We start from the raw sequence: 14,524 nt of genomic DNA on the forward strand, positions 1-14,524 counted from the left end.
TTCCTCTCTAACATTTAAATGACCCTTAATTGGTTGAATGAAATAGCTCCAACTTATGTCAATTATATCGTAAAATTACACCCTATCAAAAAAAAAAAAATTATAATTGCACGAGCCTAATTAAAACCCTACTCACGTGCGACAAAATGACAGATGGTTTTTGATCTTACAAAATAAATAATATTACTTCATTAGATATGCCAGTACTATTACAAGAGTTCGACTTCTTCAAGCATAAAATATTGGATATGAACGAGGAATTATCAAGATCGGGTTTTACAACGAGAGACGTAGTTTTCAATTCAATTTATAGCTTATTGAGTTCCAACGATTTCAATGTGGAGAACACATTTGACTATATCGATAAAGGTATTTTATATCGTGTGGTTTCGATACTATTTTCGTCTAATTTTTCGTTGTTATTTACAGTATCAAAAGAAGTAAAAGGATCGTTCACTCGAAAAGATTCTTAAAAACTACTTTCCAATTCATACCATGCAATTCAAAATTCTGCCGTTTAAAGTTGATATAAACTTAAAACCATTACCTTTGAGTGAGTTGCTGTCCATGTCTCCTTGAATGTAGAACGGTTTTCCGTCTACTAGTTGTCCAAACGAACAAATATCTTTTCAGTGCCGTAAATCCACTAACAATTGTAACGATACAATATTTATTTCGCGTCAAAGTATTCACGAATTTCAAACAACTAAACGTGAACCCCGCTTCATATTGTTAAAACCAAATTTACGCCGTGTTTCGAAGCGAGTGATGAAATATAATGTACCGCCCACGACCAATAGGCCAAATTACTTATAAAAAATAGATATACACTGATAAATTTTAATGTTATAAATATTATCTTTAGTTATTTTTTATTGAATTAACTTTAAAAATGAACTTTTATGCTTTATATGTGAAAGCTGAAGTGATATTTTTAAAGTCAATCGTACTTTTTGTGATAATATAAGAAATTAAATAAAAGGTTTTCACTTTTTGAAGTAGAATATTTTTTATTTCTGCTCTGTGGTCTGTTCTAGAGTATCTACATATACGCGATGTACGAGGTTACCTCCCATTTTTAAAATGTGAGTAGTTTTTGGTAAGCGCCATCTAGTGAGCGAATTCTGTAGTTTGATTTTATTCCGTATTTTAAAAATGGCCGCGGACAACAACAATCTTTATGACACAGAGTTAAGCCTTTGTCAGGTCCCGAATGAAGTTTGCAAACCCGCGATCTCCACTGTCCACTCCCTTAAATCCCTATCACTACTTTTACAGCCAAGAACGGAACATGTTCTACCCCAACTTGCCATTTTTATTTTTCAAAACTTACTAATTAGCAATGAGAATTAAAAAATATGTTCAAATCATCGGATTCACCGAGCCAAAGGATTTCAGACGATGGTTTTGAACTTACTGCTTTTGAACGCTAGATGGCTTTAAACACCGACGTTTAAAGAGACAAAAATACCTAATTTACGCTTTACTTCGACGCTAGATGGCGGTTGCAAAAACTACTAAGACGCAATGGCAGCCCCCCTGGAATTTGCCTGGTAAACCACGTATAGACCGAGTATCGTCAATAGACCAAAAATGACGTAAAAGTGTTATTTTTTTGGGAAAGAAATCCGAAACGCATCATGTTTCTGCTTAATGAAGATAGGTGGCGCTTTTTGTGTCTCCAACTCAGTCGCGATTCAGGTTCTCTGAACAAAATGAAGCATGTCAACATAAACTGTTTGAAACAACGCCACCTATTGCCACTAAGCGGAAACATTTATCTCCATTTCATTTCCCAAAAAAATAGGACTTTGACATCATTTTAGGTCTATACATAGTTTTCAGACTAGGACTATTGATACCTTTTACACTTGGAGGCTGAGCTACTTGGCTGGCAAAGTGCAGAACCAAGTACCCAGGTCTCCAGTCTTCCTTCACCATTTCAATAGAAAGGGAAAAGTTCAAAACATTAGCATCAAACATTATCGTGTTAGCTTAAACCAGGGATAGATTTAATTTTAGAAGTAGGAATGGAGAACAGAGTAATCTGGGCGCGCATCAAAGTCCCGGACCCCCTTAACCGAGACGGGGGGGGGGTTATGAAAGAATAGACTGGTTATAGCAACAGAGGTAAAAAGGAATTACGTATTTTTCGCCGTCCCCGTCACCAACGTCAAAAAAACAAGTTTAAGTGAGCCAATAAGATATTTAAACTTTCCGTTACGTGTTGGAGGGAAGGCTCTATACTGGGCTATGAGTCGGACTGAAGTAAATACTAACCGCTCTCCATTCCTACTTCTAAAATTAAATCTATCCCAGCTTAAACGTATTACTTACCTATATTTAATTTAAATACTAAATGCACTGTCAAATAAAACTCGTGTAAGTCTTTGGAAAAAGATAATTACTTTCGACGGCAAATAAACACTATGTTAAAGTAATCCTCACTTTTGTGATGTTAATTTATAATTTTTTATTTTAAATTAATACATTAAATTTATATACAATTTTAGTACAATGTCTACTAAACCATAAAGAAAAAAAAAACTGTTTAAAATGCTGATAAATTACCCGTGAACATTAATAAACTATTATATCTTGAGCATCATAAATATATATTTAAACTATAATATATTCCAGCTTTAAATATATATATTACAAAAATATTTAAAAACAATATATTATTTTCATTCAATTTCAGTTTCATTTACCCAGTATGTTGCTGATATATCAGGTATAAAATAAATAAATTACGCTTATTTAACGCTTTTTTAAATAAATGTTAAAAATTCCCACCTGGGGTATTCAAAATAAAATGAGTTATTATACATAATAGCAACCGCAAAATTTAAACAAATACATTTTTTTAAATGACCTTCATGGAAAGTTTTATACTAAACTGATTATAATTTCATAACGGTCCTACAGTCAAGAGGTTTATAGCACAGGCAAAGCCAAAAAGAATGTTTAATAAAATAACGGTGTTTTTTTTTTTCAAACACCCAGTTATGTCCAGTCTTCTGACCAGAATTTTAAACCAAATATTCCCGTTGAACGTCCTTAATGGTTCTTGTATGATTTGACTTAGGCCAAGAAGCAACTTGCGCAAAGCATTAAAAGCAAGCTCGAAATTAAGCCATGGCGTACAGTAATCTATAGAAAACGCAAAAATGTTTAAATAAATAGCATACTTATTAAGGCCCCTATTCTGTAGCCTTAAATTAGAATATAGACGTTTTACACGTTAGAAAGAATCTACTACCATTCCTGGTCCCATGTTCCCTGGGTATCTTGTAAATGTTTGTCGTAGAGCATTTTTGTCGCTTGTCCCTTATAGTCGTTAATATAAACTATCCTAGGACTTTGACTACTTCCGGAAGTTGACATTCCTCCGGATTGCGACTGATCTCCACCAAAATGTTGAGACGAAGCCCAGCTTCCATCTAGTGACGATGACTGATGTTCACCTCCGGAACCACCAACACTACTACCGCCAATGGTGGCCACTTTGAAAACTGGTTCGGAACCACCGATTAAGAATTTTGATAAATCCTTGCTATCATAATGGGAACCCATCATTTGAGATTGGAATGATTGAGCTGGGTATTCGACGAAAGCGTTTCCACCGTGGAAGCTATTCATGCCGTGTTGTTTTCCCTGAATGACAATTACTTTGACCTTTTCCTTGCATTTCTTGGGTTTCATACTGTAAAAAGATGTTTCTAAAATTAGAATTGGCCAAGTGCCTTCGTTCATCATGTAAAAACTGTTACAGGAAAAAGTAACGAGTTATCGAATTCAAATGACCAATAGACCATGTCTGTAGAAACATTTAAAAATACATTATGGTGGAGTACCCAGAGAAAGGCACGAGTAAACCATAAGCATGTAAGATATATTCTAAAAGTGCGAAACTTCCTAAACGACGCGGTTAGCTATTCCACCTCAATATTAAATCTGAACTAAGCCCTTGAAACCTACCCGAAATATTCAACTCTAGGATGCCATCATGCGTGACCCATGGCCACTAAACACGTTAAGTAGATTATGTATAAATATATTCGCACAAAAGGCCTCTCAAGTTGCGAAGGTTCAATTTTATCAATAGTTAAACTAACGGTGTTTTATTTTGCCAAATAGACTATTTCATTAATTACTTGCAGAAAAACTAACACACAGGCCAGAGACCGCCGTCTTAGCGCCAAGACACAGTGACAGGCGGAGCCCGAGTTCACTGCACTCGTGAGGCTAGCCGACTCTCACTGCCTCTAGCGGTGCCAGGGAAATAAACCAAGAAGGCGGTATTTGTTTGTTTCTCTTCTGGAATTTTTGGAATTGTCTATAGCTTTCACATCTTCTTTTCACGATATATTCGAAACCCAAAAGAAACTCGAACGGAGCATTACATTTCTTATACATTTACTTATGGTATGAAGTAAGGATTTGCCTCTCACAAAACTTGAAAAATTTATGTTTAGTTCATTATTATAAACTTTTGTTAATAATTATTAAAACATAAGTACCCATGGATCGGAATTGGGATGGCTTTTCCTGGAAATCCACCCATGTGCATGGGAATAGGAATTGGCATACCACCACCTCCTCTACCTCCTCGACCAAGACTCCTCAAAACTAGAGCGAGGGCAGCTAGACGCTCCATTTGTCCTCCTTCGGCTGAAGGGATTGAAAACAAGACGAATGCTAGGCAAAGCACCAGACCGGAACAAATGACGATGGACCTCATCTTCTAAACTTGTAACTAGAAAACAACAAATAAAAGTGGAAAACATTAAGCGATTTGTGTTACGAAAATTCGTACTCTTTCTTAAGAAAGTGAAAATCAGCATAAAATTCTCGTTCAAATGTCGTTGAAGGCGAAGGGAAAATACTAAATTATTTTAAACGACTTGAGATACCTTAGTTATTGGAGGTCTCAGAATAAGGGTTAAACTACTGTAAACTTTTACTGGTATATGTCCTTTATAAATTATGTCATCCCAAATAGTAAATTAAAACCATAAAAGCAAAAGAGTTATATCATATTTAGCAACTATTATTCTAGTAATAACGAGGTATTTCCCTGCCCATTTTCCTGAGCTGCGTATTGCAAAAATTACATGAACCATTCCATTTTTTTTTTCATATAATTTTCGAAGAACGTTTGGTTTCATAAATTCACTGCTTATTTATACAAAAGTTAAACCTGAGCTCATGTAGTTTGTTATAAAATTTATTTCCATTGTGTCTCACCGAATCAACACTGAACAGAAATATTAACTTGGGGGAAATTCTGATTTTGGAAAATTTCAAACTACTCTAGCGAAATTTCAATCTAGTTTTGCGAAATTTCAATTTACTTTTGGAATTTCAAAATAACCTTGGGAAATTGCAATCTAATCTAGCGAAATTTCAACCTACTTTTGGAATTTCAATCTAATCTAGCGAAATTGCAATCTACATTTGGAATTTCAATCAAATCTAGACAAATTTCTATCTACTTTTGGAATTTCAATCTAATCTAGACAAATTTCAATCTACTTTTGTAATTTCTATCTAATCTAGACAAATTTCAATCTACTTTTGGAATTTCAATCTAATCTAGACAAATTTCAATCTACTTTTGGAATTTCAATCTAATCTAGCGAAATTTCAATCTACTTTTGGAATTTCAATCTAATCTAGCGAAATTTCAATCTACTTTTGGAATTTCAATCTAATCTAGCGAAATTTCAATCTACTTTTGGAATTTCAATCTAATCTAGCGAAATTTCAATCTAATCTAGCGAAATTTCAATCTACTTTTGGAATTTCAATCTAATCTAGCGAAATTTCAATCTACTTTTGGAATTTCAATCTAATCTAGCGAAATTTCAATCTACTTTTGGAATTTCAATCTAATCTAGTGAAATATCAATCTATTTGCACTTTTAGAACCCGCAAAACCTTTTTAGTAATTAAATTTATTATTGAATTAATGGCTCTAATTTGAGCAATAAATTTCTGTTACTATTACATTAGAATAATACTAACACGATATACAAGTAGTAACAATTTAAATCATATCTAATAAGAAACAAATAAACTTACATTAGTCTGAATACACAAGTGTCTTGCTGTCGAAACTTAAAAAGCGTATGGAACTCAATGCCGTGATCAAAGAACGACTGATTTAAGATTCTGTCGCGCAAACGACCTACCCCTAATGTTTGAAAACCGAGTATTAAAAAAATAGAAGATGTCCAATGTCAAGTCTAGTAAAAATCCATAAGTTATTGGAGCGTAACTAACCGAAAAATTCACGGACTCGCTTGGAAACCGTTATCAGAAATATATTGATGTATTTAATTAAATAGTAGGAGGGGACCAATTTTTAATACCGTGAATTTCAAGCGTCTTTTAAAAGGAAGAACTCTTACTTTATCGTTAGAAAAAACACTAATGCGCCTACAAACTCTATCATTTTCCTTAAATATGAATTTCGAATCACTGGTCCGGTTAAAACAATGGTTTATTCACCCAATTTTACTCTTAAAAATAATTTAATAATTTTTATCTTGTTCCAGAAAAAGGTAAATTGGCATACGCTGAACAATTAAGTGTGTTATTGATGTTTGTTATCGTTAACCGAAAGGAAAATTTCCCATCGAGGCTATTAAACATTATAATTTGTGGATTGCGATGCATTTTTATACTTTGTACTTTTAATGACAAAATTTACTCATTCTAAAATGGGGTTTTTCAGTTTTTTATAAATTATATTGAGATTTAACATTAAAATACTACATATTAAGTTTTGCGTGAAAAAATGGACCTCTATATCTTTATCATAAGACTAGCTACTAAATAAAACTAATAATATATTTCTATAGAATGTATTTCCATGTCTAATTGTATCAAGTTTTCCCAAGATAAAAGCGATTTTATATTGCTTTTATATTCTAGAGGTTGTAGGTGGATTTTGTATAGCCTTGGAGGTGATAATCATCCTTCAATATCTGATCTGGACAGTGAACGTAATTAATGATATCGACAAAATTCGACCTGCGTTGTCGATCAGTAAGGATTTTGAATCGATCATTCGTCATTAGATAAAGTCGTTATAAATTTTCTTAAATAACTGAATAATTTCATTGGCTATAAGCTTTTTTTTGGCATACAGACGTATAATAGGTTCTATAGCGACACTAGATAGCGAAAATCACGGTTCTATAAATTTTTAATGTAGTAAGAGGTTCAGGAATGTATCCACCCGGCACCTGTCGGTTCACGAAGATAATTATTTAAATTAGAGAAGTAACACACATCATTAATGTATATTATTACATTCTAAAAATTTAAATAATGATCGATCCGGCGCTATTTTGGCGCTGTGAAAATTCATGGCTATGTTTTTGTGTATCATTGGCTTACAGGGTGTTCCAAAAACGTTGGTTAGACCGAAGTATAGAAGGTTCTATGAACAATTTTGATTCGAAAGTATTCTCTAACATTTTAACCTAAGTGCCACAGTTGACGAGTTATGATTGATGTATTTTACCGGTTATACCTGAATTAAATTAGCATTATATTTCAGTTTTCAATTAATTTTTAGGGTGTCATCACTAAAATACTCTAATCAGGGTAAATGAGCACTACATTTCAGTGGTTTTACTAAACGTAAGGCAAAACTCCAATCATTACTTGTACACAGTGGTCCATAAGACAAACTGACATAAAATATTTTCTATACCCTGTTTTAACAACCTGTATATGTTAAATTAAAAAAGTAATAAAAGTACATCTAATCTGAAACATTATGATAAGTATAATAAAATATAGCATAAAATAACTAAACGCAGAATAGTTGCAAATTTAACTATTCCATCTGGCGCCAATACCTGTTTTCAAATTCATCGCACGTGTCAAATTCGGTTTGAATAATTACATATTAATTATTCAAACCGAATATATATTTAATATATATCCGTGGTTGCTAATGAATGGATTTACATAATGACTCGCTGAAATCTACCATGTAAAGATTTTAACAGTTATAGACGTATGTCGGTTAGTAGAGACTAGAATTTAAATGCTTCTACACTATCAGCGGGGAGTCAGAAATTCTTCTAAAATAGCTTCTAAATGCATTTCTGGTGGGTTTATGCCGAATTGAAAGTGTACCAACTTAAACAACGCTGATGTTACTCATTATTATACAATCTGTTCTATTCTTGATTTATCTGGTTTCGTTATATTAAAAACGCTCAGAATGTAGTCTGACTTAATAATAAAGTTTCTAACAAATTTGTAGGTTGTAGCAGTTGTCGGGTCAGAAGTTTTTTTTTTTGTAGATGACCCTGAATTAAAGTGAAAACTTATTATATAGTGCATCTATATGATTGAATTTTGGCCAAAGGCTTGAAGACATAGTGATTAATCAGTTAGTAAGCTATCTTCAGAAATAAACATAGCTTCATTTGAAACTACGATTTGTCACGTTCCCAAGCTATATTATAGCGTTTCAGAAATCGAATTCCAAAAACCCAATCCAAAAAACTCACCAACCACAAGGAACCCATTTAAATAAAAAAAAACGATCATTAAAATCTTCAATTTTGATGAATTTAAATGCTAAATTAATTTCATTTTAAAGACAGTTTGAAATATTGTTTCAACTTCATAGTATTATTTAATAATATTTATTATTATATTTTTTTTTTCAACATTATAAGACTATTTATTAAGCAGTGATTTTTGAATGACAATTCCCACAATGCACCTAACTTCTAAATAAATTACTGCTAACTAAATTATAAAAACCAATAAAACCCAGAAAAACTCACTAAAACCCCGTGGACTGTGATTTTCAAGTGCAACACGGGTTTTTTGAACAATGTAGCGTTTATTCAAAGAAATTTACTTAGCACGTCAATCACTCATAAAATATTTTTTAAGGCAGCTAGCTATAACAATCTACGCGTTTCGTCTTAAAAATACAAATAAAAATAAAGGACTTACCTTTTCCAACTTCAAGTAACCCTTAACAATGCAACTTTCACTCCCAACTGTCTTCTGTTAAACTGGCGACGCTTTCATATTGAATCAAGATTTTATAGGACAAAGATAATAGAGATGACCAAGGAAAACCAAAATATACGGTTTTCCACAAGGAGGAGTTCGAATTGAAAAATAAATAAGGAAATTTTTAAAAATTAAAAACTTTTCATTTCGTTTAGTCACTGTTGGACGCGTCTCCAAACTTCACCTTGATATCATTATTTTTATGTCATTTTTACATCTTTAATTCGGACGAAATAGAACACTTAATTAATTAAAGATATCATATTAATGGTTGAAAGGCGATCGGGATTGCTTTACACCATAGACAGTACTGGGGAAAAAAAAAAAATTTTGACTTACTTGATTTTTTGTCATAGTGGTGAGAATTGATATTGACATTTTACGGCAAGCTTCACTGGTTTTCGTACGATACGCTAAAGTAAACACGGAGGTTGTTGACGATTGTGGCTTGTCGAACTCACTACGTGAACTGCTTCCCTAACAAGGATCATTCGAATTTCATATACCGAATGCGCATTTCGGTTTAAATTTTAATCTACTTTTCAGCTTTAAATTATATTTGTGTGTACATTTCCAGTTCGAAGATTCGCCGTTTTTACATCGAATGGTGTAAAAAGGCTTAACAAAATAGACTTCGTTACCTTAAAATATTCCCAACTACACACTTATTCAACGTAAAACTCATTTTTTTTGGAATACATCATAAAAATAAAGGATTTTATGTAAAAATTTTAAAAAATGTTTAAAAAATATCTATTTTATAATAAAATATTTTTTGGCATAGTCTTGAATTAAAGCAATGAAGGCCTATTGCTATAACTATACGGCGTTTCACTGGGCACCCTTTTTTAGTAAGCGCCAATCGTGATCGAGCTACATATATTTCCCACCTTAAGACAACGCAGTTATGACGTCATCACTGAAGCAAATGGTTTATTTTATATTCAGATTTGGAAATATTTTCGATTTTGAAATAAGAAAACTATATCTTTTTAGGCTTAATTTTCATTAATTGAAGTATTTAAAACTAACGGAATGTTATGGTAGTCGAAAAACGCTACAATTAATCAAATTAAAAATGCCCATGTAATATCCATCCCTTCCAAAAATATTTTTTTTTAAACATGAAAAACTCAGATTTGTTTCATTATGGAACTTCGTACACGAAAAATTGCACATATTCAATCATAAAATTGGCAACAAGGAAATTCATTGTCAAGCAGGAGATAAAAATGATTTTAACGAATTGTTCCAATATTTTAAAATGCAAGCTTAAAAATTTTATTGAAGTAATTGAAGTTTAAAATTTAAACCTTTCACTTTCCTCTAAGAACTGAATTTCTCCTGGCACTCGTATTCATAGCGATTACGTTTCTTCGGTGAATGGTTTTCTACGCTCAAGTATGTTAAATTACAAGCGTATGCTTTTGTGTATCGCGAATTATACTTATATTGGAGTTAATTTAAAACGTACATACCTATAAATGGAATGATGTCCGTGACAAATAAATTTGCTTTTAATGGATTGTTTTAATCCATTAACTGAATTAGAGTTAATTTTAAACACATTTAAACCGTCGCCTTGTAAGTAGGAATAGATGGGCAATTCTTGTGTAGTACAAGGAAAATATGCGTAATGATAAGAGTTCTGAGTGTATTTTAATATAAAACATTAAAATTTGATAACGTGTTTTAAACATTCAAATTTAAACTAGGCATCATGTTTTTTATGTTTTTTTAGAAAAAAATTCCGTTTTTTAGTCTAGCACTTTAATGCAAACTTTAATGGTTTCTAAGACCTCATATTGTCCATTTTAATTATATTTGAATTAAGCAGAATTGTTCAGCCCTTTCGTTTCTATATTAAGTTTATCACGAATCAATATTTATAAGGTCAACTTTGTTGAATATAAATGAAGACAGAAAAATTTGAATTAAATTATTTTACTTTTACTCATTTATACATACAATGGAAATTCAGTATTATATTAATACAAATTCTATAAAGTACTACATTATAATATATTTACATATTCAATATTTAAAACAAAATAAAAACCTTTAAAATTATATAAATAAATTACGCATAAAATTAAAGCACATTCCCCTTTGGTATTTACAAAAGCTTAATTATGTTAATAGTTAAAAAAGTTCATTAGCTATTTACAAACCGTATATACAAAAAATACGATCACTTCGTGACTGTCACCATTCACGTTATACATTTCTACCACCAACCATGTCCTCCACCCATCTCGTGTCCTCCGTGTCCACCGCTAATATGCGAAGATCCGAACGATGACCCTCCGTGACCTTCTCCCATCCCGCCGTACCCGTGGCTCATTCCACCGTGTCCCATACCAACTCCGGAATGCGACTCACTTTCACCCCATCCGTGACCTCCGTGTCCGAATCCCATTCCTCCACCTTCGTTGTGACCGTGATACTTTACTGGAACTGAGACGTAGGCTTTTCCACCACCACCATGTCCTCCTCCACCACCACCACCTCCTCCGGATTTCACGATGATAATCTTCACCTTTTGCTCGACTTTCTTGGAACCATGGCCGCCTCCACCCCCACTGTTAAGAATTAAGTTGAACAATGTTGCTTAAGGCTGTCAAAAGATTTCATTTTTTCCAAATAATGTTTTCTAAAGATGCTGCCATTATAGAACTTTCCCTAAAAGTAGTTTATTGATAGACTGCATATTGCTTTACTGCTTTCTGATGATTTTATTCTGTATGTGGCCCTTTTTAAAAAAATACTCCGGGCTCCAATTTTTTCTTTTGCAATAGAAAAAGCGTGCAAAATGATGAATATATCAGTTTTAACCGACCGTGTTTCTACGTACAATATTAAAGAAGATACAAGCAATTAAGTTTTGAAATAGCGAAGAGCTGGGGACCATCCCTATTGGACGAATCCGTCAGGTGGTACTAGTCGTCCAATAGGAGTAATCCAAAGTGCTAGCCCGTAGTTTCCATTATCAAAACTTAAGTTAATTGCATGTATCTTCTGTAATATCGTAATATCGTAGATAAAAACATGGTTTCAAACTATACATTCATTATTTTACGCGCTCTATCGATTAAAAAGTAAAAACTCAAGCTTAATTTTTCACTGCACATTAATACTGCACATTAATAATGGATCATTTTGATAAAACTAAAACCTCATTGAGATGAGACATCGTTTTGTTTAAGATAGATAGATAAATAAATTAATTAAAAAAGTGTATCACTGATAATAATTTTACTCAGCTATAGTTGACTGATCTAGTTGAGCCAAAATATGATATTGTTTAAAAAGACCTGCATTAAAACTAGCCTTTACAGTGGCTGATAGTTTATGTCGGTACATCGCGATCAGTAGCTCACAAAACAAGTCTCCGAAAAGAGGAAAATAAACTTTCTAAGAATACAAACTTTTAACTGGAAATTTTAGTCAAAAATCTGCACCATTTTATTTAGCTGGTAGTATTTCTAATTACTTTTTAAATAATGTAGTTTGAGAATACTAAGTAAACTTACATATACACTGGAACGTAATGTCCACCTTTACCTCCACCACCACCGAATCCACCTCCTTGGGCGCGCAAAATAAGGCCTAAAGCAGCCAGTTTCTCCAAATGCCCGGCTTTAACATTAGAACCATGTTGGGACATTATAATCGCGAAACCAAACAGCAGCATTGCCAAGCGAATCGATGAACGAATCATTGTGCTTAAAATTTATTCCAGACTAAGTCAAGTAAATCCGGTGTAAAAATTGTCACAACTAATCGGAAGGTTTGGGATGTTTCAACTGATGGTTAATCCCGATTCGAAACGGTTTATATATGATATTTCAAAGAAATAAATGCCAAAATTACCTTGTATCTAATTTTAAATATGATAATAACAATAAGGTGAAACTGATTTCCTGTTATTATCCATAAGTTTTGTTTACTTTTTGACGGAATGTTTTAGATATGATTGCAGGAATAAGGATAAATGCTAACAGCTACCAATAAAATAAATAGCTAAAAAAATTCAAGTAAAAATATTCAAATTATATGTTGATATATGTGCACTGGAAATAGCACTTTCAACATTTTAGATTATAGATATATTTTAAAGGGCAAGTCTCATTTAAAATGAATTTTTAAATTTTGCAGATATTCCTTTTGGTATATCCAGCGTTTTAAAGGAAAAATTGTAAATTACTATTGTATTTATACGTAGTAAGTAATAGACACTTTTAATGGCGTGTTGAAATTTATTCGATTTATTTGAGACTTGCCCTTTAAACAGTTAGGAGAATTTAAACCGGAAGATTTTGAATATTTAGTCCCAAATAATCCACGTAAATGATAATTTGTTAAAGCTTTGATAAGCCATTTTATAGATACCTCATTGTCCAACTATTCTAATTTTACAATGACTTTTTTATTGTGTTGTTTACGCCAATTAAGAACTGTAATTTTTTACTTCAAGTTCAAAACCAACTTAGGAACTAAAGAATCGGATATAAAATGTAACAAAACCATAATGAAGGGAACCGATTTGTATATTTTATCCTTTAGACTTGTATTTCCGGTTTAGCTGGTATTTACTAAACGGGTTGCAAATCTATACTAGATTTATTTTTGAATATTCGGCCATATTTCTTCAACAATCAGAAATTAACACATTTTATGTTTCGTAAATTGTTTAGAAACTCGTGTCTTCAGACACATTGATTATCGCAACGATTTAAAAGTTGATAATAATTCTATGGACAAATATTGAAATTGTTTAATGTTCCATAAACATTCTTTGTACGCGTAAATGTGAAACAACCGTGAAACCGCCAGACAACTCTTAAATAAATGTAAATTAGGTGCGCAACTGCAGTGCATGTAGGTATTTAGGCCTAATAGGGAATCAGAATATTTTATAGTTGTAACTCCAAGGAAGATCAAGCTAGGGAAGTTTGGCGAAATGTTATAACTACGATGCCTCAAAAATCTCAAAGCGTAGGAGCCCAAGTACGTTTCTGACGCATATCGTACTGAGGCAAAGGACAACTCTACCTCTGGCGTCTGACGAGGAATAGGTAGGGAAATGACGTGATGCGCCCCGATCATGCTCAGTCAAAACTAACGCCAAAAAATACGCACGTGCCCTGCTAAGCTTTTCCAGTGAGCACGTATAAGAAGGAGAGTCAAAGAGGGAAGGTTACTGAAACGGCACAGCCCGATATCTCTCTAACGTGCACCTACCTCGGTGCTCGGTCGAGAACCCAGACTTCACGTGATCCGTTAAGAATACTGGCAGCAGTAAACAAACTATTCTAATTTATTTCCTCTGTCGCGCCGATGGCCGATATGTCCGGAACTCTAATACCGAGCAACAGTTTTAAAAGGGGGTCTGATGGAGAATTTGGTCTCTCTGAACCTCCTCCTCCTAATACGTGCTCACTGGTTTTGCGAAGAGAAACAT

This window comes from Phalangium opilio, unplaced genomic scaffold, assembly GCF_054372755.1.
Source record: "Phalangium opilio isolate 3A_F unplaced genomic scaffold, DU_Popi_V2 ptg000217l_1, whole genome shotgun sequence".
NCBI lineage: Eukaryota > Metazoa > Arthropoda > Arachnida > Opiliones > Phalangiidae > Phalangium > Phalangium opilio.